Source organism: Meles meles, chromosome 6 (genome assembly GCF_922984935.1).
Source record: "Meles meles chromosome 6, mMelMel3.1 paternal haplotype, whole genome shotgun sequence".
NCBI classification, from domain to species: Eukaryota; Metazoa; Chordata; class Mammalia; order Carnivora; family Mustelidae; genus Meles; species Meles meles.
This window is the reverse complement of record NC_060071.1, coordinates 1,462,546-1,489,562: the sequence shown is the minus strand read 5'-3', so window position 1 is coordinate 1,489,562 and position 27,017 is coordinate 1,462,546. Positions and strand designations below refer to the sequence as shown.

Sequence of the window (27,017 nt, the reverse complement as noted above, 5' to 3'; positions counted from 1 at the left end):
AGTGGGCAGAATGGCACTGAACTTGGAACCGAAGATCCGACTGCAGACATCTGCGAAACAGTTCGCGCCACGGAGCGAACACAGACAAATCACCCAGCTTCTCTTTGGTCCTTTAACACTTGAAACGCTGGGTTTTGCGTAAGTCTAATATCTGGGCAGCTGGTTTCTATCAGATAGAATCCGAGTGCGAAACGCTGGCAGACCTCTGGGGAGCCTCTGGGGAGCCATGGGCCCCGGTCTCGGCAGCGTGTCCCAGGCGATGAAACGTAGTCCAGCCGCCCAAAGAGACGCATCCGTCACAGGTCCTTTGTCCGAGTCTCTCATGGACAGCATCGTCCTCTGACTCTTCATCATCTCTTCTCACCTCAGCTGCTTCCGATGCGGTTTCTCCCAGACCTGCCCCCCACATCTCTGTTTCTCTCCCTCCCCTCTCCTTTATTAGATCCCTGCGTTCGCTATCCTCGCTGCACGGGGACAGGGCACACCGGTCGGAATCGGAAAGCCCTGCAGTGACAGGCGCAGGGAGAAGGCTGGGAACACCCACGTAGAGCACTTTCGGGTCCATCGTAACTAGGGCTCGTCCGGGTGCGTCTGGGCCTCTTGAAGCGTTAGGAAGGACACCGGGGTAAGGCGGCAGACGGAAGGCTCCGGTCTGCAGCCCCCCTGCCAGCTGTCCACGTGCACTTCACACCACGTTACAACCTCTGCTGACCTCAGTCTCACCGTCTAGAACTGGGGTGGGAACCTTCACAGGGTCCCTGGGAACACGTAAATGCACAGTTTCAGCGTCATGACAGGCCTTCGGCGGGTGCTTGTGGCTTTTTAAGATGACAGGAGGGAGAAAAAAAAGAGAGGAAGAGAGGAAGGGAAGAAGGGAGGGAGGGAGGAAGGGAGGATGGGGGAGGGAAGAAACAGGGAGGAAGGGAGGGAATGAGGCTGTCATCTTGGGCAGCCAAAGCTTTACTGCATCCATGAACAAGGACGGGAAGCGCGGGGACCTGTTCCCTCCTCTGCGCGGCGAGCCTGGGCTCAGTCTCCTTTTGGGGTTCGCGTCGCTTTGCTGACTGGATGAACGGTGAGCAGCTCGAACAGAGAGAGCCACAGCCCGGCTCGGGCGGTGTCCCTCACTCTCCTCGAGTGGTCCAAGACTCTGCACCTTGCTGCTTCCATGCGTCCCGGCGGTCACCTGCGAGGGAGCACCTGCAAGTGTTAGCCTGACCTGGGGCTTTCTGGATCCCAACCCACACAACCTCGCTCGTCCGGGCTCTCATCTCAGACTCATCCCAGTCTCTACCAAGCGGAAACAAACGTCAGAGATCATCTGATGCTGGTTTTCAAACCGTAGGGGAACAGCGGCCTCTACCCTCGACCTCCCAAGGAAAGCCTTGGTGACACGCTGCCTCTTCTGGAGGAATTTCCTCAGTGCGGAGACTTCGGGCATAGTACTAGGTTCCAGGGGCAAATACAGGCTGAGGTGGGGTCCAGACCCCTCCACGTCCATAGCCCCTCGGCTGGGGGTGCAACCCGAGGGCGGAGGCTGCTGTCGCAGGCTGCCCAGCGTGAACATGTGCCCCGGGAGGGCTGTAGACTCGTCTTGCTCTGATTTAGGACCAGATCGGAACCAGACCGAGCTCTTGTGAGTCCTTGCTCGGTGTCCGAGGAGGGCTGCCGCCCCCATCGCAGAAATGCTGTGTGTTAGAGGAGTGTCTCTGGGTGAGGCTGGAGACTAGGGACCTTTTGGGGCCGAGGTGAGCCCGGCAGCGCCGTGGTCCCCTCCAGAAGGCCGGGCCCAGGCGGGACCCTTCCCCAGTGCACGTGAACCCGCGGCCTCTGCTCCTCCTGTGCGCGTGGCCTCCTCCAGGCAGACGCCGCCGGGAGCGGGGCCATGCTCAGCAGGTGCAGAGGACATTGTTCTTCTGCGGCTGCCCAGATTCTAAATGCTCCGCTCATTTGGGAGAAAGCTGCCACTTTGAAACGTCACTGTCCCCTCTCCTCCCAAACCCTGGCAGAGCCTGAAGCCAAAGACTCTGGTGACAGTTGGGAAAGTGTCTCATGAGGAGGGGCGGTGGCATCCAGGCCCGGTGTGGGAACACTGGGGGCTCTCGGAGCCCTTCCTCTGGCGTGACCTTGACTGTGATGCCAGGCCCTCCCGCAGCTTCCACCTGTTCGCTTTCCAAGCCTGACTCCCTGGCCTCCCTGCTGACTCCGTCATCTCCTGGATGCTTCCAGCAAATTCCCTTCGTATCTCTGTAGACCGGAGTCTGGCTCTGGTGCTGGCAACCCAGGGCTCTGACTGGTAGCGAGAGGCTGGTTTTCCCCGCTCGGATATCCTCATGCCCTGGACATCCTGGACAGGAGATAAGGATGAGACCCAGCTCAGAGAATCCAGAGTCACCAAAGCTGAGCTCGCCAGGCAAGGCCACATCCTGCAGCCCCCTCTGCTTTCTCTGCAGGTACAGGCCATGGTGGACGACAGGGGAGCTGCGGGTGACGGTGGGGGAGGGGGGCTCCCATCCTGCCGCCCTCCCCCCAGGCTCGGGCACCTGGCCACGGAGCTGCACCCTCCGGGTCTGGCTTCCTCATCCTCATGTAGAAGGAGTTCGCATCAGGTTGTCCCTAGAGAACTTTGTCGCCCTGGCCTGGCGGTCAGGACCCTGGGACGCACGCAGGAGAGTCTGCAAACCACGGGAGACCCCAGCCCTCGCCTCTCAATGACTAGGGCTCTGGAATGTGCTGCTGGAGGAGATCCAGGGGGAGAAAGCAGGGAGAAGGAGCTTGTCGTGCTCTGAGATCTTCAGTTTCATCGCGAGGGGTGGGGGAGACGTGAGGGGCGCCACCTGGGACCAGGCGATGGGGAGTCCGTAAGTCCCGGGCACTGCAGTTTGGGGGATGCGTTCATCTGAATTCCTTGTTGTTCTGCACTTCGTTGCAGAAAACCACGACTCCTCTTCAGACCATAACTCCGCAACGGTGCCTGTAGGATCCCCAGGGGCCATTGCTGACGTGAGAAGATGATGCGTGGGCCCTCAGCAGAAGGAAGTAGACCTTCCAATTCTTTCAACGGCACGCAAGGGACTCGGGAAGCGAATGGAGGAGACCCTGTGGAGCCCGACCCCTGACACAGGGCCTGGAACATGGTAGGGGCTCAGGAAACGCCCAACAACTTGGCATAACACGGACCTTTCCTGAGTGAGGGCGGGCACACAGTAGGTGCTCTCGGCGTTTGCAGAGTCATCCCTGCCTCCCGGCAGTTCTCCCAGGGAAGGTCCCCGCCCAAGCTCCACCCTGACTTCCCAACACCCACAAGGTGCCCCGGAGCGTAGGTGTGGTTTCTGCGTGTGTCTTCTCACCGTCACTGGGCAATTTAAACTGGACAGACCAGAGAACCAAGCCTCAACCCTGAGAGGGCAATGAGCTCGCCACGGCCACTCAGGAAGTGGGCATTCCCTCACGCTGAGCTGACACGTTCCCGTCGAGACGGGGTTCTGCCAGGAGGCGGATCTCCGGTCGGCGTGCCTGCGGGATACGGCGGGACGAGGAAGAGTTCGCGGAGCTCGGGGAGGAGATGGCTCACCGATGCGCAGGGAGGCTGCCTGGTGATTGCAAGTGCCGTGCGGGCGCTTTGGCGGCCGGAGAAGCCTGGCCTCTCGTTCTGAGCTCCCAGGCTTTCCCTGGTGTTATCTGTACCCCTAAGATAAACAAAAATATTCAGCGTTGGCAAACGGGCATGCCTGCTTTCTGCGGGATTACCCTCTCCTTTATCGTATCAGGATGTCGGGCTATGGGACCCCCTGAATCACCCAGAACCATCTACCAGCGAAGCAGAAGGCAGACAGCCTTGTTAGCACCAGATCACGGGGAAGGATGCCTCTGCTCGTTCCGTGGGGACACCGAGCGCCACGATGGCCAGGCCCTGGGAGCCGCGCCCGAAAGCGGAGACGTCACCAAGCATAAAGGACTCACGCCACGCCAGGCATGTGTTCTGAGGCTTAGGTTGCTTAAGCTTTACAGAAATCCTACAGGGCCGGTGATGCTGCCGATCCCGTTGTATGAACGGGACATCCGAGAGCCGAGAGGATTAGTCACTTCTCTGCGATCACACAGCTGGTAAGGACCGGAGCCGGAGCTGCACCCGGCCGTCTGGCTCTAGAGCCTGGGGGAGCGTCTTTACGCCACAGAGGCCAGTGGGGCCTGGCTCCCGAGTCTCATTGTCCATGGGAAGGATGAGGGCCCAGAAAGCTCTTCTAGTTCAGGCGGTCAGTGAGTGCAGGATGGCCTGGGGACGCTCAGGAGGCCAGACCAGCCCAGGTCACAGGAGTGCCACTCTGTTCATGGTTCAGTAAATTGCTCATTGTATTGTTTTGAGTTAGTAGCAAACGCAACGTAGAAAATGTGACAGTGGCTAAAAGAGGTCACCCAGTTACCCGATCCAGAGACACCTGCCTTCCCAGTTCCTCCAGAGACAGACTCTAAAAGCAAAAGTGTATCAGGATTTCTTCTGCAAAACAGCAACATTCGACCCACATTACCCTACGCAATTTTTTCACCATCAAGATATTTTGGAGATCACTCCTTATCCGTGTTTGTGAGACTGCTTATTCTTTATTTCAGGTAAAATTTATTTTGAGATATATGTAGCTTGCATGTGGTTGGCCTGTTCTTTTTTTGTGGTTGCGTAATATTCCACTCCGCAAATTACCATGACCTGTTTAATGAGTCCCCGCGAATGGACATGTAGGTGATTGACGAAGTTTTGCTATTATAAAAACAATGCAATCACTGTACCTCGCACGTTATTACACTCACTTAACAGTAAACATCTGTAGGATCAATCCTGAGAAGTAGAACTGATGAGTCAAAATGTAACTCAAATTTATTGATATTAAAAATTTACTCTCCAGCGAGGTTATAACAATAGACACTCCCAACAGATCAGAAGTTATTTTCAGGTTTTCCATTTTTTTGGACAATTTGACAATTAGCAAAAATTGACAATAAGCAAAAATGCAATCCCCATTCATTTATATGAGAAGAGTTTTAAGCTTTCCCAGACCCAAGAAAGACCCTCTCTTGGGCTTTTCTGATACCGCAGGACACAGGTTCCTGAAGGGCGCAGGGACGGAGCTGGGATGAAGCTCGGATGTTCGCGCTCCAGGCTCTGGCGCTGGACTTGCCGTGCTGCGTGCGGCTCTCGGGAAGGGGTGTGGGGAGGGGGTCTGCGCAAGCCTTGAGGGCACTTGCGGCCGGGGGTGCTTATAGCTGGGGAGGCCTTGGGGGCCGTTCAGGCTTGGAGTGTGCTCAGGGCTTGGTGGGGACCCTTGGGACTTGGGGGACATTCGTGGCTGGGGGCGCTGGGGGGCTGGTGGGGCGCTTGCAGCTGGTGGGGGCCCCTCCTTGGCTGGGGGTGCATTCACGGCTGGAGGGAGGCGTTGGTGGCCGGGAGGTGCTCACAGCTGGGGCCCTCATGGCTGGGGGGGGCGGTGCCTCTGTAGGCTTGCCGCAAAACCAGCACGGAACACTATTTTCGTTGTTTTTGGTTTGTTTTGCTTTCGCCCTTTCTCGAAGAAACAAGAGGGTTTTCCCAGTTAGCAAAAACAGGCAGGAAGGCGCGTCTTTCATCAACCTGAAGAGGGTCACGCCAGCTTTTGCGAAGTGGGGGAGACGTGCGTATCTTCATGACTTGACTATCAGCTTTAAATCATGTCGTTGGCCCCAACCCTGTGTCCCGTCCACAGGTTTTACTGGAAACGGAATACGCGAGCCACCAGGATGCACACCCTGCGCGCTCTGACCCCGCAGCGCCGTCCTCCCGCCTGCGCTGGCCGTCACCCTGCTGTCCCATAAAACGACTCGTTCCACCCTGGCTGTGCTGGCTCGTTTGACTCGTGCATCTCTTGTGCAGGGAAAGTTCACCCTCCAGAAGTCTCCTAAGAAAGCTTCTGGAAACCACACCCTGTGTTCTCCGGTCGTAAACGCGTCTCTCGCCTTGCCGCTGAGTGGCAGCTCCGAGCGTCGCCTACGGACTCCTCAGACGTTTTCTCTCGTGGAGTATCTTACCGGCGCTGCTTTGCTGCCTTTCAGAAACGGCATTTTCTGTAGAAGTCTGAGGCGGTTGCACTTCTCTGGTTTGATCCAGAGAAGGTTTGATCTTTTCGTCTGGCTGCTCGAAGGACCATCCCCTCCCTCCCTCCCTCCCTTCCCCCCTTCTCTCTCCCTCCCTTCCTCCCCTGCCTCCCTTCTTTATTTTCTCCCCAGCAATTTATTTTGATTTTATTGTGTAAAAGTATTAATTTAAACAAATGGAAATTGGGGAAAAAAAACAGAAAACAACCATTGGTCATTCGCACTGAGTGGTCTGAGAAATGCCCAGCCCTCCAGGGGGGAGCTCCACCAGGCCAACGGAGGAGGGATGGGGACCCCAACTCAGGATGCTAAAACTGGGGGAGCGAGCCAGGCTAAGGGCAAGTGCTAACCGTGCTCCGATGTCACAAAGCGGGGAGCCTGCCAGACTGACCGAGCTGGGGGGCTACAGGCAGCGCATGGGCAGGGTTTGGAGCCGGGGCCAGGGCAGTACAGTGGGTCGGGGGCAGCTGCCGAGAGAGGCCGTGTTGCCCCGGGTGGCTTCAGCCCGTGCGCCGTCTGTCCGTGCGTGGCAACCGCAGCTGGTGCAGGGGGTGGGTTAGGGGACGAGCAGGGTTGCCCACAGCCTGCGTCCGCCTCCGCGGTGATCGGGAGCGTCGGATGGGAGAATTTCGCAGGAACAGCGTACAGCACAATCCAAAGGTCGTATTAGCGTCCCTGTTCCACAAAGCACGGGGTGCTGAAGTCTCCGGGGAATCCAGGTGCCGGAATGGCCGGTCCCCAGGCCCTCGTCAGCAAACGCCTCTTCCCATGGTTCGCTTCCGACGCCGAGACGCCCACGGGAGGGTCACTGCGGGCCACACAGGCACCAGCCAGTGCGTCCTCCATGGGAGCCCAGGCCCCAAACGCCTCGGACACTGGTAGGGGGAGACGCCACGGGCAGCTCGCACCGGGCCTCTTGTTTATTTCCTTGTGTATTTATGTAGTAACTAACTTGCATTTTTATTATCTGAAAGAGTGAGGATAAAAGAAAGCCACAAGTGAAACAGGCTCTTTTTTGAGCTCTTTGTTTTCTACTAAGTTCCTTTAAAGAACGGTTTTCGAGTCACAGAGATGTGCAGGGATGGTACACACGGTGTCCCCATACCCCAGAACTGATCTCAGCTACTGTTCACGTCTTTACACGGATTCGGCTCACGGGTCCCACGTAATGAGCCCTACTGGTGCGTCCTTACCAAGGACAGCCCGCGTCATCCGGGGTTCCGTGGTCTGTGCCCCCGGTCTGGATCTGTCCCGGGAGCCCATCCGGACACTGGGTCACGTTTCCTCGCCGTGTCCCCTTGGGCTCCTCTGGTCTGGGACAGCTTCTCAGACCTCCCTTATTTGGGGTGACCTTGACAGTTTGAGGAGTGAGGGTCAGGGATGGTGTAAACCGTCCCTCAGGGCGTGTAGCCGGTATTTTCCTCCTGGCTGGACTGGGGCTCTGGGTTTGGGGAGGACACCGCAGAGGTGACGTGCCCTTCCTATCGCATCAGACCACGGGGACACGGCATGCTTCGCCACCGGTAAGGCTCGGGGCACCTGCCACGGTCATATTTGTCAGATTTGTCCACCACAAAGTCACTCTATTTCCCCCGTTTCGGAACACTATTCCTCGGAAGAGGTCACCCCACGCAGCCCACACTTTGAATTCTCCCACGTGACGAAGAAACTTGTCTATCCTCCTGCACCGACTTCTCTGCTCAGTCATACACTGACGGGATCATGGGCTCCTGGATATTTACTGACGCTCTGGCTCCAGCCCACCGCTACCTGGCCAGGACCGCTACCTGGCCGGCGCAGTGCTCAGCTCTCCCAGCCTTGCCGCCGGCCGCTGCTTCAAGGGGGCCCACGCGTCCGTAGGGGAATGGGCCGGCATGACAGTCTCACGCAGGAATTTCACTGAGCTCCCCCCATTGCACCTTCCTCCCCACGCCCCTGGCAGGCGCACGTGTCCGTGTATCGCCACCGGTACACGTCACTAATCCACCGACACACATGCATACACCTGTGCGTGTACGTACACACAGTAGGAACAAAAGTACTTTATTTTCAAATGGGCTTGCACAGCAACAATACTTAAGTTTACATAACAGTTTACACTTCACAAAATACCATAAGAGCTCTTGGTTAGCTCGTCTGATACCTGAAATGTCTGGCTGGCGGTCACTGCTCGTGCGCCCATCCCCGAGACAAAATCTTGCTGGAACACCTAACGCTGCGTCGGCATCTCCTTTTAGTTCACCTGCGAACAGAACCCGACTTATGAATATCTTTCCTGAAAAATGAATAAGACATTTTGGAGTTGGGATGGAGACGAACTCTCTGCTTAAACCCATTGAGCAAAACACGTAACTGGCTGTTGTCACCGGGCTCCTTTCCAGAGACAAGGCGGACTCAGGCCCACCGGGCCCCCATCCCCTGATCTCCAGCGCGTTTCCCCGCGAGCCCCGCTCTCCTCCACGTGACCCCGTCCCTCTCTCCGTCCGTTCCTACAGGTGTCACAAGCAGTCTGCGCCCGCCGACGAATGGGTACAGGGTGGGCAGCCCGAGGAAGACCAACCAGCACTTCCGTGCGTGTGTGTTTCAGAAACATTTTGCTTCAAAGTTTCATTACCGAGGCTTTTAGCATGTTTCCTTTCCTGTTATAACGTATTTGAGATTTCCAATATAACTAAAACTATCTTTTAAAAGCTGTCTTGCAAAATTTATCCTTAATTATGCAATTAATGTGCAAATGAATGTTCATGCTTGATTCTTTTTTTCCCTTTCCTGCGAGGACCTTCCTGAGTCCTGCTGGAATATCTCCTGTAACTACTCTTTCTGGAGTCGTTGGGAGGCTTGTTGATCTGCGTTCTCACACAAACGCCTGCGTTTCATTCTCCCTGCCGGATGGTGCTGTGTTGGATAGAAAGTTCTGGCACCAAACCCTCCCCTCCTCTCCCAGCACGTCACAGTCTTTCTCACCCAGTGCTGCTGGGACAAATCCGACTGTCATTCGTTCACAAATACTCATTTTCGGGGGGTTCGGACAGTTTTCTGTCTGTGTCCTTGCAGCTTCGACGTTTTGCTGCCACCTGGCCAGCGGCTGCTGGGACTCGCTTGTTAATCTGCCTTTCAGTTGGAGCAGGAATGTCTGTCCCCCCGTAGAAAGCACCGAGCTGTCGTGGTTTCCAGATCCTGCCCCCTCTGCCCCATTCTGTGCGTTCTCCACTCCTCGCACTACCCCCCATGGGGCCCTCACCTCTGCATGGATCCCTCGTGTCCCCGAATGACTCCCTCTGCGCTCTCCTCCCCCCTTCCCGTGGTCCGAGGGAAACCCTCAGTTCAGCCTTACAGTCACTCATGCTCACCTCTATGCTTTTCATCCCGCTGTTCAACTCGTTTTGGGGGTTTATTTGAGTATTTTGCTCTTATTTACAAGGTCTTCATTCTGCTTTTCTTTCTCGTGTCAGAAGCGCGCCCGCTTTTGGGTGGGGGCGGGCAGGAAGCTGTGGACACACACAGGGGAGCCCCCTCTGGCCGACAGATGGCAGGTGTGCGGGCAGGATCCAAGGCCACCCCGGCCCTGCTTGAAAGGGGTGTGCCCTCCGGTTCCTTATCTGTGGAGACAATTCTGAGTCACGGGGCATCTAAGGCTCGTGGGGTTGCAGGAGCCACCCCACCCCACCCCCGGGCCTCGGTGTTACCCAGATACCACCCGGATACCGGGCTGCTCTGCCTCGAGCCCCCAGCCGGCCTGTCCCCACATCACAGCTGTCCCCACAGAGGGGGAGGACAAGGATCTGCAGCATATCCAAAGCCCCAGCCTGGCCGGGTGGTCACCTTAGGCCTGTGTCTTCCTTGCTTTGAACCTCCTGTCTTTTGCAGGGGTTGGCTTTCCTGGAATGTTCACTGGCTCCGAACTGGGTGCCCGTCCAGCTAGCTGAGACTCCCCGTCGCCCGGCCTGCTGCTACCTGGGGGAAGGGGAAGGACCTTTCCGCACGGAGCGCACGGTGCCTGCTGGACTGGTTCAGCTGGCCGGGCTCCAGGGCATCTGGACACCAGCGTCCTCTGACTTCCCAGGGGCTGCCGGCCTTCCCGGTCCATTGTTCCCACTGGAGGAGAACATTCCTGCTGCCTGGGGGCAGGGGAGAAGGTCTACATGGTCCCCCCAGCGGGTCAGGCTCCCCGCTGCCCCAGCCTTTCCCACCACCCGACAACAGTAGCCTCAGGCCAGTCCCCCTTTCTGCACCAGCATGCACCCGGTGCCCCCGCTTCTGTGTCCAACTGTCAGGGGCCCCTCCCAGATGCGAGACCGACAGCGCCCAGGGATGCTCGCGAGGCGGCCGCAGGAGGGCCGATCTCGGGAGGTGTTTTTAAGAGCCAGCTTCAACCTAAACATCGTATCTAAATAACATCCGTCTGGGCCTCTGACCTGGCTTTTCTGCTGACTTTGGATAAACAGTTTTCACTCCCTGATTCCATCTCTTCTCGGGAAAATGAAGGATCTGGCGAGAGGCTCTTTCCGTCCTTTCCCTCTGAAATCCCGTATTCATACTCCAGTGCGGCTGCCCGACCTCCACAGCCAGGCGTCCCACCCACGTTCCCGGAAACAGCCCCCAGCTTCCCCGCCCTTGACCTCCAAGGACAGCCAGGGACGGGTCCTACCCCTCGGGGTGCCGCCTCGGCCCCGGACTCCACGGCCAGACCTCACTAACTCGTGACGCAGAGTGTGCGGCATCCGAGACCGTCCACCGCGTGCGTCGTTTCCCCGGAACGGCAGATCGGCGCCCACCGCCACACCCACACGCAAAACCCTTCGGGAAAGCTGGCGTTAAGTCCCTGCAGCGGTCCAGCACAGGCATTTATTTTATTTTTTTAAGATTTTGTTATTTAACTATTTGTCAGAGAGTGAGAGCACGGGGGGGGGGGGAGTAGCAGAGAGCGGGAGGAGCGGGTTCCCCGCTGCACAGGGAGCCCGACGCGGGACTCGACCCCAGGACCCCGGGGTCATGGCCTGAGCCGAAGGCAGATGCCCAACAACTGAACCCTCGCCCCCCCCACCCCGGCCAACACATGCATTTATATCTCCCAAAACCATTTTTTTTAATATTTTATTTATTTGACAGAGAGAGATCACAACTAGGCAGAGAGGCAGGCAGAGAGAGAGGAGGAAGCAGGCTCCCTGCCGAGCAGAGAGCCCGATGTGGGGCTCGATCCCAGGACCCTGAGATCATGACCTGAGCCGAAGGCAGAGGCTCTAACTCACTGAGCCACCCAGGCGCCCCTCCCAGAACCACTTTTAACCCTGGTGGCCGGGCTGCGGGTCTGCGTGAAGCCGGGCTCCTTTCCCGCAGCCCACGGCGTCCCTGCTCCACGCTTCTGAAACCGGGGGGACCCCACGCCGTGCAGGAGAGGGAGCGGCCCCGTGCTGCTCTGTGAGCTTCGCTCCAGGAACTCCAGTCCTGCAGCGGCAAGCGGAGAATTCCCAAGTGCAGCTGCAGCCACCGTGGGAGGGCACCAGAGGAGGGAAGGGGAAGCTGGCCTTGCAGGGGGCCTGGACCGCCTGGTCAGGACGGCCAGACGCCACCGCACCGTTCCAGCAGGAAGCCTCCAGCCCGGACTCCCACGTGGATGGCGCCGGCCGAGTAGCAGATGCTCTGCCTGAGAAAAGCCGTGCCCGGGAGGAGCGACTATTGACTGGCGGCTACGGAGACCCACGTGGCTGCGGTCCCTGGGGCTCGTCTGCACTGCACTAGATGGACGCCCGCGTTCGCAGTCCCCCAAGTTGTGCATTTCACCTTCTCATTATTGTTAGAGACTCAGCTGCGCCGTGTGGACCCAAACGGATTTGCAGCCCAGGCCCTGGTGTCCAAAGCGGGCAGAAAAGGCGCAAGCAGCCGCGTGGAAGCAAGTTTGCATGGCGCACTGCCCGCCCGGGGGCACAGCAGCCCTCTCTGCAGGAGGACGCGGCCAGGAGCCCACGGAAGGCGTCTGGGCTACACGTGTGCGGCCTGGCCGCCCTGTGCCTACACAGGCACCTTACAGAGTCCCGGGAAGACGGGGTATCCGAGGTTCCCCGGGGAGAGAGGTCATGGGCAGCCGGTGTCCCAAGCCACCCCAGACTGGGGGGTGGGGTGTACCTTGTCCACGAACAGGCTCTTGGCCTGCACAAACCTGGTATGGACCCTTGCAAGCTAAGAAGGCAAACCCATGACGTCCCCGCGGGCCAGCCACCGTGCCCACAGTCTGTCCCGCCGTGGGGAGGGTGGGGTGGGCAGGGGTACGTTCTTGGATTTATTCTCACCTTTCTCATTTTACAACCCCCAGTGTCTTGGCTTTTTTCCATCGTGGGTTGTCCTCCCCTTCCCCAGATTCGCCTTGAAGGTCAAACTGTGCGAAGCTCTGGCCCATCTCTCTGCAGCCCCACAAAGCTGAAGGAAACGACCCCTCGGAGACCGTTGCCACTGTCCGCGAACTGACGGTCTGCTCTCTCTGGAAGGTGAGACCGGCAGCCCCTCGACATGGACGCCGAGCTGGCACCCTGGGCGCGTCCAGCGACAGGCAGCCGACCCTGGCTGGCCAGGAGTTTTGGCCGAGAAGCCCGTCCCCTCAGAGAGGAGGCCCTCCTTCCCAGATGCGCAGGCAAGAAACGGCCCAAAGGCTGGAGACGTCACTCCCAGCTGCCGGGGTCTGGGCTCAGCTGAGAATTCTAAGACCGATTTCTAAAAAGTCAGAGGAGGAAGCCAAGAGAGACATCTCCCAAAAGCTGTCCATAGTGATGCCCGCGACAGCTTCATCTACCACAGGAAAAAGTTTCCAGGGTTAAGGGAAGGAGTTCGGGGTTACCTGCTTACAGGCTGTGACCTTCAGCCACTAAAAGAAGGTTAGTAAGATATCTGAAAGAGAAACAGCTTTATTGTACATTGTATTTAAAACCACTGAAAGGCTCCTGCACATCACCCTTGCTGCAGGAAAACCACGTCTGGGTACAGACAAGGACTGGAAGGCTCAGAAAATAAAAGTTACCAGTTTTTTCCAGGGGCCGTGGGGGGATGGGGTCACGGGGGGACGGCGTTAAGGAGGCACGTGATGGAATGAGCACTGGGTGTTACATAAGACTGATGAATCTTGAATTCTACCTGTGAAACTAACAAAAAAAATAGTATGTATTGTTAAAAAAAATTCTTTAAAAGTATGACCTTTCCACAGGAGGGAGAAAGGAGCGACAACCAAAAAAAGACATTTCCCTGCCATGTCATTGTGCCTCTGTTTATTAAATCCCCAGAGCTGTCTCCAGGCCTGTAATTAAAACGTGTGTTTCGTGTCTCCTGACCTTTGTGGGAGCTTTTCCTGTGGTTTTGCGACTCTTCCTCCCCGTCCTCCTTTCCTACGGCTCTGACGTGCTCAGACGAGAGGCGCCGGAGAACCGTGGAGGGAAGGCCCCCGCGGCCCCAGAGCCGGTCTGACCACACCTGCACTACCATGCCCCCGTCTGCAGCCTGACTGGGCACAGATCTTATCCAAACCCATCGCAGAATCTTCTAGAAGGAGGCTCACTGTGCCAAGGTTTTCCGCCACTGCTATTGATTTGGGTTTGTGACTTTGGAAGAATTCCACTGGCGAAGGTAGAAACACAGCAAGTCATCAAATCTACCCCCACATCGTCATGACCAGCGTAACCAGGAAATGGATGGCAACCCGGGGCCTGAATCCGGCAAGTAGGCTTTCATGCCTAACGGTGGGAAGTGCGGGGGCTGCTTTATTAAAATGACGCAGGTCTGCTCAAGGCCCTGGGAGCGTCCGTGCTCCCACTACTGACTTCGTCGGTGCGCCCAGCACCCCCCATCAGGGCCTCCCCACGGGAGCCTGCCGGCCTCTGGGCGTGCCTGTCCCCTCTCCAGTCACAGGCACATATCTTGTAGTTCCCCCACCCCCCACTCCGCTCCGCCCACCTTGTCCCATCACCCTCCATGCAAAGCCCCTGAAATGCACTGGACCGTGTGAGAACCATCGTCGTTTCTCCGTCGAGCCCCCAGCCTGACGGGAGCAGCCGAAGAGCCATCTACGCCCTACGCCCTTGGGCCCGGTGCTAAGTTTGCGACGTGACTTTCTCACCCTTGCGGGAGAGCTCTGCGTCTTACCGTGGATGGGACCGGCTCAAGCTCTGAGACCCGGGGTCACCCCAAGGTGCTGACCACACCCCTCCTCGGCTCCCACGGACCCCCTGTGCTCGACAAGGAGCTAATGAGGTGTCCTCCCACCCGTCTGACCGGGTCTCACTCGCCCGAACACACAGTGCCCCACGGGCACCCACGGCCACACAGTAGGTCCTGAACAAGCCTGCAGGTGGCGGGTCCCGAGAGACCGAGCCGCACCTCCCACCGCACCAGGGTCGCCAGCCCCCACCCTCGTTCTCGTCCTGCCCTTCCCCCCACCCCACCCCACCCCCCGCCCATACTCCAACCAGGTCCCACCCACGCTCCGCACATAGGCCCTCCCCGTGCGGCATGTCCCCGGTACCTGTATTGCCTACAGCCTTCTGTCCTGTCCCTCTGCCCGCGCAGTGCCCATCCCCACACGTACCTGGGCTCGTACTCCCCGCTCTGCATTCGCCGTCGGTTCAGCACATTGTCGCGCAGGCACTGGGGCGGGAGGGGCACAGACAGCAGCCGCGGAGGCACACGGGACGCGGAGCCGCTTACTGGGCGCGGACTCGGTGCACAGGGATCTTGGCGGAGACGTCAGGGCTCTTTGAACAGTCGCAGACACTGGCTTTGGCTGCCTTATGTGGACGGGGACGGGCTGAAAGGTTGTAAGTTTGCTTAAAGGAGAGAAGAGAGCACAGGTGCGGGACCCCAGTTTGCGCAGTCCTGTGTCCCCAGTCATTACATTCAAGGAGGGCGCGTGCGAAGAGCCTGGCACACGTTCAGCTAGGGGAAGGCTGACGTGACTGATGCCCAGCCAGGACCCGGGGGAGAGCCAGAAGCTGGCCATCCACGGTGGAAGGCGGGGTGGGTGTGCGGCGGCCATGGACCCTCCACGTCCGTCCCAGCAGCAGCTCTGAGCGTTGAGTGGCGCGCAGTCTGAAGGACCTCAGGAGTGCGGTCCAGGGACGGGGTCCCACCTGTCGCTGGGAACAGTCACAACACGGTCACAGTGGGGCATCCTTCCCCCGGAGGGTACCGGGAGAGGCCCTGCCCCAGACTTACATGTCTCTCTTCACCCCAACCAGGTGGCCAGCTTCCCGCTCAGAGCGGCAGTGAGGAAGCCCGCCCCTGGGGCCCCCCGAGTCCGGACGCGAACTGTGCGCCATGAACTCGGCACGACTCAGTCGGGACCATGCAGGGCTCCTCGCCTGCTCAGCGGTTCCCCTCTCCAGACCGCATCCTGTGTCTACCCTGAGGCAATGAGTCCAGTCAACATAGGCCATAGAAAGGACCCGCCAGTCCTCCTGGTCATTCGCGTGGCCGAGCACGTCCCCCGGGGCAGGGGGATTCCATGGGGCACGCGTCTCACGCTAACGGGTGACTCACTGAGCTCTGAGGACGGCCGCCAGTGGTGCCAGTGATTGACTTGCCAGGGAGCCGGCGTCCACAGCTACGGCCCTTCCGAGTCCCAGGATTGTGAGAAAGGATGAAAGTCCCCAAACAATGAAATTCAGAACCATGAACAGCCCAGAATAAAGCCCTTGACTTGCACGCCGCATTTCTGCCGGCTGCCCAGGTTCTTGGAGGAAGAACTTACCTTCAGTGGCGGCCCAGCGTAGCCTCCCCCGCTGGGAAGGCTCCCACCAGCCAGCGCTGGGGAGCTCTTGGCGACCAGAGAGTACACTGAAACGGTCCTGAGTCCTGCTTGTCCTCTGCTGGCTGGGCCCCCGTGAGTCACCCCACCTCTCCGAGATCATGTCTGCTCGCAGGAAGTGATGGGACAGAATGACGAGCTCTGGACTCCTGCAGACCCCAGCAGCACTCGGGCCTCACACCCAAAAGACAAACACACAGAGGATGCTTCAGGGTCCGGGGCTAGAGAGACTCATGGAAGCCCCTCGGGTACCATCTTCCTGTCAACACATTAGGCACGAGAAGACAGGCCGTGTTTGGGGGATGTATTGTGAAGGACCCGGGAAATCACAGATTAGACTGGATCTCTTGCTCGTCCTCCCTTCGGAGCTGGCCCTGACGATCCCCACCGTCTCCTCCCTCCCTTACGCTACATGCGTCACCCATACATGCTCATCTGTGAGGACACGCACAGGTTCCCCAGACCTCCAGCGTGTCCCCCACAGTCTGCATCTGTGGGACCTCCCCAGGCACCTCTCGCAGGGTCCACACGGCATTCCCTGCTAGAGCAGGTGGGGCCGGAATTTATTACATCAACTGAACCAATTCCCACGCGAGCGCAGGGCAGACTGGGGCGCGCAGGCCGTCCCTGGGTTGGCAGCGCTCCTTGCTGAGCCACGTGGAAGGTGACATAAGATTGCAGCGCCGCCGCCTTCCGCACCACCAGCGAGGGGGGCCGCGGCTGCTTCTGACGGGCAGGACTGGGCCTGTGCAGACCCGAGAGCCACCCGCCTTCGTCGTTTCACTGAGACTTTCCCTTCGCCATTTCACGGAGCAAGAATGGGTAAAGCCTTGTTTATAACGTCACGTGGGCCGTCAGAGACGGGGACGCCGTAGACCGCCCTGAGCCTACAGAATCGTGGGCGAGAAATACAATGGGATGTTCTTGTGTCCGGAAGGAAATAAATATGCTCCGTAGGTCTGTGGGCGAATTTAATTTTAAGCCTTTATGTCTTCAAGGAGCAGGTGGCGTGTGAGTGTGGCGCGCACAGGGCACAGGGAGAAGTACAAATCAGCTGAGGGCGGCTCTCAGCCCGGTCCAGCCTGTCGCGTCCTAAACTGGCTGCCGGCTTCTCAGTCATCCCTCCAGCGGCAACTACAGTTCCCGACTGCTTGGGTCACCCAGGCCTTGTCCAGCTAAGAACAAAACGATTGGTCCCAAGTCCCAGGACAACTTGTTTGTTGCCACTGGGCTCAGACCCCGGGTCCTCCTTCCACCGGATCCTCCCTCCGCCGGGTCCTCCCTCCGCCGGACTGCCTCTTCCCCATCGCACCGGCTCGCCAGCAAGCCCCAAGCAAAGGAAAGATGCCTGCTTCTTAAAATGCAAACCAAACTGTCCTCATGAAACAGAAGGGGGGGGGGGGGACGTTGACGTGCTCTCATTGGGCTCAACGTTTGGTAACAGCTCCCTACCTGACGAGGGGACTGAGGCTCACTTGGGAAACTGACCTGAGCGGACCCGCCCACAGGGCCCGACCTTGCCGGCAAGGCCGCTTGCCCTCGCCGCAGCGCGTGGCCGCCTCCCGGTTCCCCGGGCCGTCTCTGGGGAACTGCAGCTGAGCGTAATGGAGGCCGCCGGAACGCATTGATTTCCTATAATGGTTTTATCTATAGAAGCCTGCGAGGACATCTCTGGCCACAAGACTTGGCGTGGAGTGTCTGAGAACCTTGAAGGAGATGGGATGCTCCAGAGGGAGGCTTCCCTGCTGTGAACAAGTGAACCTTTGCTCCTCGAGACAAGCCTTCCTCCGCACCTGCGGCCTAGGACTCCCTGACCCGGCCTCACGGATGCACTGCCAAGTGGGAAGCAGGTTGCTGGGCACTGGGCACATCTCGTTGCCCTCTGAGCAATGCGAGGGAGGGGCTTCTGGGAAAGGACACGATCAGAATCAAGAGAGGCTCTGCACTCACGAAGAGATCCCTACAAGGTCAAGTCCTCTCCTGTCTTTCTGATCCAGGTCGTGTGAGGACGATGCAATTCCAGAGACCGACAGGGAGCTTGGCAGTGGGATGAGAGTGCAAACCCAGTGAGGCCATGCCCCACCCTCTTCTGCCCCGGGAAGATCTGGGCTTCAGAGCCCCGCGTGCAGAGAGACAACGTCCTTTCCCTTCTGATTCTCATGGCGAACCTGGAGGCAGGAATCCCCACCTCTTCCATTTTAAGGGTGAAAAACACGGAAGCACAGAGAAGTCAAGTGACTTACCTAAAGCCACACAGCAGAGGAACGACAATCCCCAAACCAGACCCAGGGTTTCCAGCTTCTGCGGACCGTCCCTTCCGAGTCCCCCCTGCACTCCCCATCCATTCTAGCTGCTTGGCACAATCCGTCTTCCCTCCACTCCCTGAAATGCAGGCGTCCCTCAGCTTCCTCTCCTGGCTCACTTCTGTTTTCTCCTCTCAAACCATTGTCAGTCCCTTCTGCAGACTCAGCACCTCCTCGCAGAGCCCTGTCCCTCCCACGGCCCCAGGCCGGTGTCTGAAGCCCAGAGCTCCCTGCAGCAGGGAGCAGCGGAAGCTCACCGGCTTGACTGACAGAGCAGGAAGTCTTGGCCTCATTCGGAGATGGGGGCCCCTGACGTCGGTGCTAACCAAGGCTCAGGCGCTCCTGTCCACACCGCCCTCAGGGCTGGTCTGAAGGACGTCTGTGCGGGGAGTCCCAGCGAGCAGACCTGCGCACACCATGCCCACCGGCCAACCAAGCACCCAGGGAGAAGCCGAAGGAAGAGCGGGCATGAACCTCTGGGGTGTGCCAAGGGGCGCTGGTCAGTGGCCAGGGGTCTGGAGGGAGCAGTACTGGGAGACCAGAGGGTGGAAAGACTGCACACGGGAGGAGAGGAGCGTACGGACGCCTCCCATCCGGGCCGCCCGGGAGCACGGAAAGCATCCAGCCGCTTGGTCCTGCGGAGGGCGCGGGGGCCATGGACGGGGAGACCGCAGAAGTGGGGCAGGCTGCTGGGGCCCCTGTCGCCCACGGAGTCTAACCGCGGCTGCCACTGCACGTCTGCCCTGTCACCAGCAGGGGCGGGCACTGTGTCCCCAGGATCTAGAACCTGCTCGGTCAGGAACCAGGAGACAGAAGCAACAGCGACCTCACCCCCGTCCGCAGTGACTCCCTTGAGGAACGTGTGCTTCCCGTGCCCCATCGCTCTCGGTCCTGCTGGGCCAGCGGCAGCGACTCCCAGCAGGGAAGGGAAGTCTACTGGGAAGGCAGCAGGACTTCTGGACTGGCAGCCGCATCCGCCCCCGTCCTCGCACGGGGGGAGCGGTCGTGGGCCATAAACAGAGCTGGGGGAAGAGAGGGGCCCGGAGCGCGCACCAGCCCCGCGGGCGGGGACTCACACCACCCCCCGGCTGTCACTGCAGATGGGACAGGTCACAGGGACAGTTCTCCGGGGACGGGGTTCTTCTTCAGCCTCTCAGAGCCCATTCAGGCTGGCATTTGCGTAAGGAGCAGCGGGCGTGCTCTGCCCCCCGAAGGGAGGCCGGCTGGGGACCGTCTCACACGCCGGTCAGACAGAGCCCTCCCTGGCTTACAGCCCCCCGTCACATGCGGGTACAGACACGGGGACGCGAGGCCCCCTCCCCCGGACCTCACAGCAGCTTCTGGAATTCAGAGCAAAAGCAAGAGATGAGGCTGTAGAGCGATGTTAGACGCAAAGTCAGAGGGCGAGGAAACAGCGGGGTTGACGGGTGTCGGCGGGGCCCTGGGGAAGACCGGCCCGCGGCCGACTGACACATGGACACCGAAGTCTCATCAGCGACAGCCGAGCCAGAAGGAAACCCAGTGACCTGCTCCAGCTCTGCACCGACAATGTCATTCTTGGCCGCAGTATTCCTTCAGAGAAAGGGCCAAAGCAAAGCCTGTTGAAACACCGAAGTCTTTCTTAAAGGAAGAAGTGTGTCCTTACGGAAGGACATGCTTCAACCTGGGGGACAGCGGGCCCTGGGGACAGGAAGGTGAACGCGCTCGCAGTCATGTTGGCAAGTCTGATGCAGCCTCGACTTCCCGTATCTGATATGTTTACCATAAAAAGCAATAAAACCAGAATTCTAACTGATAACAGCAAACGGTGACGGGTGTCCCACAGGGATCCGTGCGCCCAAACCCCGAACCCGTGATCGGTGGGGGAAGAATGGAAATGCAGTTCATTTGGGTTTTTTAAGTGTAGTTAAAGAGGTATTTTTTTTTAATAGGGTTTTTTTTTTTAGCTCTGAGTGCCCAGAAACTTTGTAGTTTCCAAACCTAGAGATACTGAAAACAAACACGGAAGAGAAGAGGGCATCAAGCCAGCAGAAGGCCGAGCCCAGGAAGAGAGAAGCCGACAGGCAGACAAGGAGAAGAGACCCAGCCGTCCTGGCGACGCAGCCCCACGGGCACAGCTCGCTTCTCAGGACTTCGGACTCGGACTGAACCTTCCAAGGTCTCCGGCCTGCAGACGGCAGGTCATGGGGCTCCTTGGCCTCCATACGCTCCCGAGGACATACGTGAGAATCTGACTTAGTCGTCGCTCCCGGGCACTCGGGCATTCACGAGCACGGTACGAATTCTTTGCAGTGAGCGCCCCATGGGAACCAGATCTACTCGCCACCGTGAATAGGATCGGGCAGAAAGGAGGCGGGCAAATAGAGAATGCGTCCACGGACCCCAGCGCTGCGCTGTGCCCCCCGCGGCGTCCTCGCTGCTCTGTGTCTCCAATCTGGAGGACGCCCGGGCCGTCTCTCCTTGGAGACCCAGTTCCAACACTAGTTCTGCTTGAGGTCTTCCCAGAAAAGAGTCCCAGAAGACTTGGCCGGCATCATATGTAGATCGTTGAGAATGCCGCCCTTCCCCGTGGCACCGCGCTCCCGCGTCCGCAGCGTCCTCCCGGCCCCCGCCTGCCGCGGGCTCTGAAGACGGCCACTCTGGTTCCTCCCTGTCCACCTGCCCTTCCTGCAATCCAGGCTCAGAAGGACTAACAGCTTCCAACTCGGGTAACTATAGCCCCCCCCCCCCAAATAACCCAACCATAGAAAACCTGTATGGACAGAAATACAGAACTTTGCCGGGAGAAAGTCGAGGCAGACTGGGGCGCATCCGCACTGTTCTGTTCCTCCCGGTGAGACCCTCACGGAGGCTGGGGCCGCCTTCCCAGAAAGAAGCTCCCCCCTGAGCTGTGCCCACTGGGTTGCTCACTTCATTTCAGCTCTTGAGTAAAGAGTCGACCCCAGCGGCGCCGTGACCCCACAGCCGTGCCGTGTGCCTCTCCCCGGGCAGGCCTGCTGAGGGCGCCGGGCGTTCCCGTGACTGTTCCTCACCAGCCATAGGACACAAACCAGGAAGAGAGGACACTCCTTCTGGTAGCTCCCCAAAATCCAAGCCTCAGTCCCAGGGGAGAGAAGAAAGCTCTCCTCCGATACAGTGCAGAGAATTTCGCAGGTGGGGAAACTGAGGCACGGGACACTTGACTCACGTCCCGGTGAGTGGCAGTGTTCCGGCTCCGGGGCCACCGCTCCTAGCACGGTGAGCCTGTGGGCTCCGGGAGCGGGGGACAGGGGCTCTGGGGACGGCAGGTCCGGAGTCCGGGCTGACTCCGCAGTGGCACCGCTCAGGGAGACGTTCGAGCAGTCGAAGAGTCAGACAATGAAAGCGCTGGTCACCCCCAAGGTCAGCAAGCAGCCCCGACAAGGCGGGGGGCCGGGCCACGGTGGCTGTGGCCTCATTTGTCTGCTCTTGTCCTCTCCCAATGCTCTGATGACAAAGACCACATCTGCCCCCCCACCTGGGCACCCCGGGCCATGGAACGGAACTCGGTGACATTCAGCAGTTGTCCTAGACGGAAGGAGCCCGAGGGAGCTGGGCAGGTGCTAGACGGGCAGAGCTCGTCCGCAGGGAAGAATTAGGACTGTTCCTGCCGATCACCTGCTCCCTCCCCAACGCCCCGGAAAACCTTCACTTAACCTTCATGCTGTTCTGCTACTCGGGCACCTTCTGAGCGTCTGTGCTGAGCTGAGCAGAAAGTGAGCCCAGACGCACCCCCCTCGGCTCCCGTCTGTGCTGGGGTCCCTCCTCCTGGTCCGGGGCACCAAGGGCCCTCTGCCTGGGTTCCGAGGCTAAGGAGGTTACAGACCTATGGGTTTCTGCCCTTGCTTGAATCAGCCCCGGGCATCAAGCGGCGGTAAAAAAGAAGAAAACGGATAAAACTCCCAGAGCGAGAGCGAACAAAGCAGTGAGTCTGCAGCGCCAGGCAGATGCGGTAAAAGCACATTCGGGTGATGCCCGTTTGGCCGAGAAGCAAACGCTCCGCACGCACGTGCGGGTTTTCTGCTGTTTCTGCTGCCAGGTCGCTCCTTCCGCATCGGGATTAGAAGGGAACTGTAAGGACGCGTTCTCAGAGATCTGGAAATTCAGGTATCCTTGAGAGAGCGAAATGGATGTTTCTTTTAATTAATGCCTCTACGTGATACTGGAATTTAGGAATTCTGTTTTGGCTTTGCTGCTTACGTCACGTGGCAGATACCCTCCGTTGACCTTGGTACAGCTACCTGTGCCCTTGCAAGGTTTCACCCAAAGTGGAAATGTCGTAAAGCAAGCAAAGCGAAGAAACCATGTCATAAAATCATACTGTACTGAAAATTATGTTGAAACGGAAACTGAAATTCTCCCACCTGTTCTGATCCAACAAGGCCCCCGCGAGTGAAGAGGTAGCCGGGGGCCAGGAACGGTTGCTTCCTACAAATTACAAAGGTCATTTTGGTGATGCTTCTAGACGCTTCAATAAGGAATAACCATGGATGGGGGACATCCACATGCAGAAAAAGGGGACCGCAGTGAGTCTGATTGCAACAGCCCGCCGGCAGGCCCACTGACACCAGCAGCCAGCCAGGCACGGACCGAGCGCGCTGGTTGTCGGCGCTGGGCACCATTTTGGATGTGACTCAGGTTGCTCCAAGACTCAAGCAGCGGCTCTGGGACGGGATTTCTGTTCCCAGCCAGAGATTTCTGAGAACACGTTTTCTCAGCGTCTGTAGAGACAGAAAACGGAAACAGAAGACGTGCCGATTCACGTCATATTTCGGCAACAAGTGAAACTCACTGGTGGAATATGACATAATTTTTTAAAACCCCCATCCCATTCAGAGACGTGTTTTCAACCCACTGCGCATTGTAGTTTGCAGTTCGTACATGTGTGGCTTGGTGTGTCCGTCTGCCGCCCATGTGTGCCCGCACACTCCGTCCTTCAGCAAGGGGCCGTCCCTGAGAGGCTCGGCTCACCACCGACCCGGGCACAGATGCGAGCGGAGCCGGCGCCTGTCGCTTGCGGCCAAGACTTCAGAGAAGGTGGTGTGTCCCCTACATGTTCCTGTCACTTCCCCCTGGTGGCTCTGTCCCAGTGACAGGGTTCCAAGAGAGAAGATCCCCGGGACAGAGCGAAGCCAGGCTCTCCAAGCCACTGAGCAGAAAGCGGGCTGCACAGAGACCAGACCATCCCCCCGAGCCCGGCGCGTGAGCAGAAGACAAGCTTCCGCGGCCCAGGGCCACTGGGATGCCAGGATCTGGTTGAGAGACCATCACCACCTTAACTAACACAATCCCGAATCGCTGCTTCTCATCCTCGTCATACATCCGTGTCGCTTTGTTTAAACGGGTGCTAATAATGAGTGACATCGATAACTCAGTCCAGAAGAGATTGTTAGCTCGGAGAGCCTTGTGGTCATGGGAGATCACTTAAAAATTCAATTTTCGTTTATATTCATGATCTTAATATAGGGAATTTGGCTGGAGTGACCAAAACACAAAAGATGTATTCTATTCGGCTAAACGTGGGCAGTGAAAGGGGACGAGCCGAATGAATTTGAGGAGATGGAAGGAGGATTTAAGACGCCTAATGTTGGAGGAAAAGCCTGTCCTTACGCAGTTTTCAAGGGACGGTGGCTGGCCTTGAGTGAGTGCCAGAACCGCTCTACCCCTGCCTGAAGGATGCTCAGGACCTTAAAAACCTATGAACTGTCGCAGAGACACAGAACGTGACAGGAGCCTGCATCGTTCAGCAGTGACCCTGTCGGGAGCTGGGATTTCTCTTCGACGACGCGTCACCGCGCACTCACCGACTACGTCCGTGTGCGCCAACCGGTGTGCGGGGTCCGTAACGGCACAAAGGCGACCGTTAACACCTACACCCTTTCTCTCTCTCATACACGCACACTTAGAGTTTGCCGCTTTCTTAGAGATTTTATTTATTTACTTGACACAGAGAGGGAGAGAGCACAAGCAGGGGGAGCGGCAGAGGGAGAAGCAGGCTCCCCACCGAGCAGGGAGCCCGACGCGGGGCTCCATCCCAGGACCCCGGGATCATGACCTGAGCCGAAGGCAGAGGCTTCGCCGACAGAACGACCAAGGTGTCCCTATTTTGTTTTATGTTCTTAATGTTTTTGCAACTCATCAAGGTAGGATTGACAGATACAGACTGCACGTGGTTACGTCACACAGCGTGACTTCCCAGGCGTGCGGCACGGCGGTCTGACGGATGTCCGTGCTGTGGAACGGCCGCCCCAGTCAAGCTAATGGACACTGTCATTGCCTCATGCAGTTCCCACCCGTGGGGGGACCGTACCGAAGACCTGCTCTCCCAGCAAAGTCCAAGCACACAGCAGCGCGTCGGTGACATCATCGTCCGGCTCTACCTGCACGCCTAGAACTGTCTCATTTTCTACCTGAAAGTTCGTACCCTTATCCTGCCGTCTCCCAGCCCCAGCCCCCGGCAACCGTCATTCTACTCCCTGGTTCTGCGAGGTTAACTCGTTTAGATTCCGCGTAAGTGAGCTCAGACAGTATTTCTTGTCCGGCCGGGCCTACTTACCCTAACGTGACGTCCTTCAGGTTCACCCTGGTGCTGCCCACGTTCCGTCTCTGGTCTGGCTGAGTAATACCTGTAAATGTCTCCCGTCCTCTGTATCCACTCGTCCATCGAGAGCACGCCGGCTGTCCCCGCGTCCTGGCTGGGCTGGGGGGCACCGCGACGGACACGGGAGGGAGGACCTCCTTCAGATCGTGCGTTCACTCCCCTCAGATAAATCCCCAAAGGGGCGGCTGCCGGGTCATGGGGCAGCTCTATGTTTAAGCTTCCGAGACCCTCCACACTATTCTCCGGAGCGGAGCCCCAGTTTGCTCTCCCACAACCAGGCACGGGGGTCCCTTTTCCCCGCATCCTCCCCGACACCCGTGGTGTCCTGGGCTGCTGACTTGAGCCCTTCGGACACGTGTGAGGTGGCGTCTCCCTGGGTTTGGGTTTGTATTTCAGCGATGATGAGTGATATGGAGCGTCTTCCCGTGTAACTAATGCCCATTTGTACGTCTTTCTCAGAAAAATGTCTATTGAGGTCCTTTGCCCATTTTTTAAGGCAGTTTATTTATTTGCTATTAAGCTCTAAGAGTTCCTTATATCTCTCAGGTATTAACCCCTTATTGAATATGTGATTGGAAAACGCCTCCTCCCGCTCGGTAGGCTGGCTCTTTGCTGTCCTCACGTTTTCCGATGTCGGGTGCGGCTGTCTGACTTGAGTCTGTCCCACGGGTTCATTCTTGCTGGGGTTGCCTGTGTGTTTGGCGTCACAGCCAGAAAAAATCGTTGCCAAGACTAAAGTCAAAGTGTTTTTCCCGCTGTTCTGTTCTAGGACTTTCATGGTTTTAGTCCAATGGACCCCTTGGGGAACACACATGTTTTGTGTGTTCGGTTTTCTGGGAGCAGGGTCAACTCAGCAAATTAGAAAACACAGTCTCCGCCATTTGGGGGTAACGCGTGAGACAGTGTTGAGAGAGCCCCGTGGATACTGCTGAAGTCTGATTACCTCCTAACCATGAACAGCCCATCCGCCTCTCTTGGGGGTGGGGGGTCGGACACCTCTTCCACCCCTGTGACGGCACTCGGACCTGCGAGGAGCTGCACGCACATTGGGGAGATGCAGGAGAAGCCCGAAGGAGTAAGGCCACCGTGTCCACGCCCCGCCGAGGGCACAGGCCGAGGGCCGCACCCACCCGGGAGGAGGCCTGTGGGTTCCACCGGATCCACGGCCTCGACGCGGACGCTCTGTCTCGACTACTCGGTCCCGTCGTGAGCGGCCCAGAAGGGCAGAGGCACACATCCGACCTTGATCAGCCGGGCTGGTTACACAGGAAACTGTCTGTCGGTGTCCAGTTAGGAAATGGAAACCCCTCGGGCTCTCTCGGGGTGTGGAAGGGATGCAGGGCAAAGGGAGCCGAGGCTGCATCGTGTGAGTGGGGAACCAGAAATGCCGCCGTCCCCCTCCCCACCCCAGAGCCCGCCAGAGCAGGGAGGCTGGTGGAGCCCCAGGGACAGCCCAACACGGAGCCCCAGGGACAGCCCGCCACGTAGGACGCCGGGATGTGCGCGCCTGTCCGCAGAGCAGAGCGGTAGGAGCCCCGGAGCCTGCCTAGCCAGACAGCATCCTGCCAGGGCCGAGCGGGGCCTGCGAGCGGCTGCCGCCACCTGCTGGACGTGACTCGGGATGCAGGGGAGACCGCGCGGAGGTAGGCGGCGTCTCCCTTCCTTTTGAAAAGAGCCGCAGCCCGGACGCCGCACACGGGCCTGGCACCCAGGGCTTTCCTGAACGTGAACCGCGCACAGAACACCCACGTCGGATAAGGCCGCTCCGCTAGGCCAGGCTGGGGCAGGACAAAAGCAAGGCCACTCCGTGAGCAGGTGTGAACGCGGACCAGCCCTGAGCGGCGGCCAGGCCACAGCCTGCCGGGCCACCCCCACCCCCGTGCCAGCCGACACCGTGACCTGGGACCGTCGTGGCCTCACGTGCTCTCCTCCAGATCAGACTCGTGGACTCACCCCAGCACAGAATCAGCCCTGCTTCCCGGGAGCACTGGCCCCACAGAAAGGCCCACTCCCTGATACTCCCCAGATCCGCGGGCCCTGAGTCCAGACCCTGCGGAGTTCCCTCCAACACCATTGTGCTGGGGCGCTCACGTTGCCATCACGCGTCCTCCCCGCCCTGCGATGGGCACTGACCAAGCGGCCAACTCCAGGGGACTGCCTAGGGGCTTCCCACCTGCTGCCAGTGTGG

At 58.6% G+C, this 27,017-nt stretch overlaps 1 long non-coding RNA gene across 1 annotated transcript; it reads right to left on the bottom strand.

Moving 5' to 3' along the window:
• Positions 1–12,432: 12,432 nt before the first annotated feature.
• LOC123944238 lies at positions 12,433–16,224 on the bottom strand. The gene is made up of 3 exons (XR_006818763.1): positions 15,851–16,224; positions 14,690–15,711; positions 12,433–13,253 (listed from the first exon to the last, which is right to left on the bottom strand). It is a non-coding gene; the product is annotated as an uncharacterized LOC123944238 (long non-coding RNA).
• Positions 16,225–27,017: the final 10,793 nt, after the last annotated feature.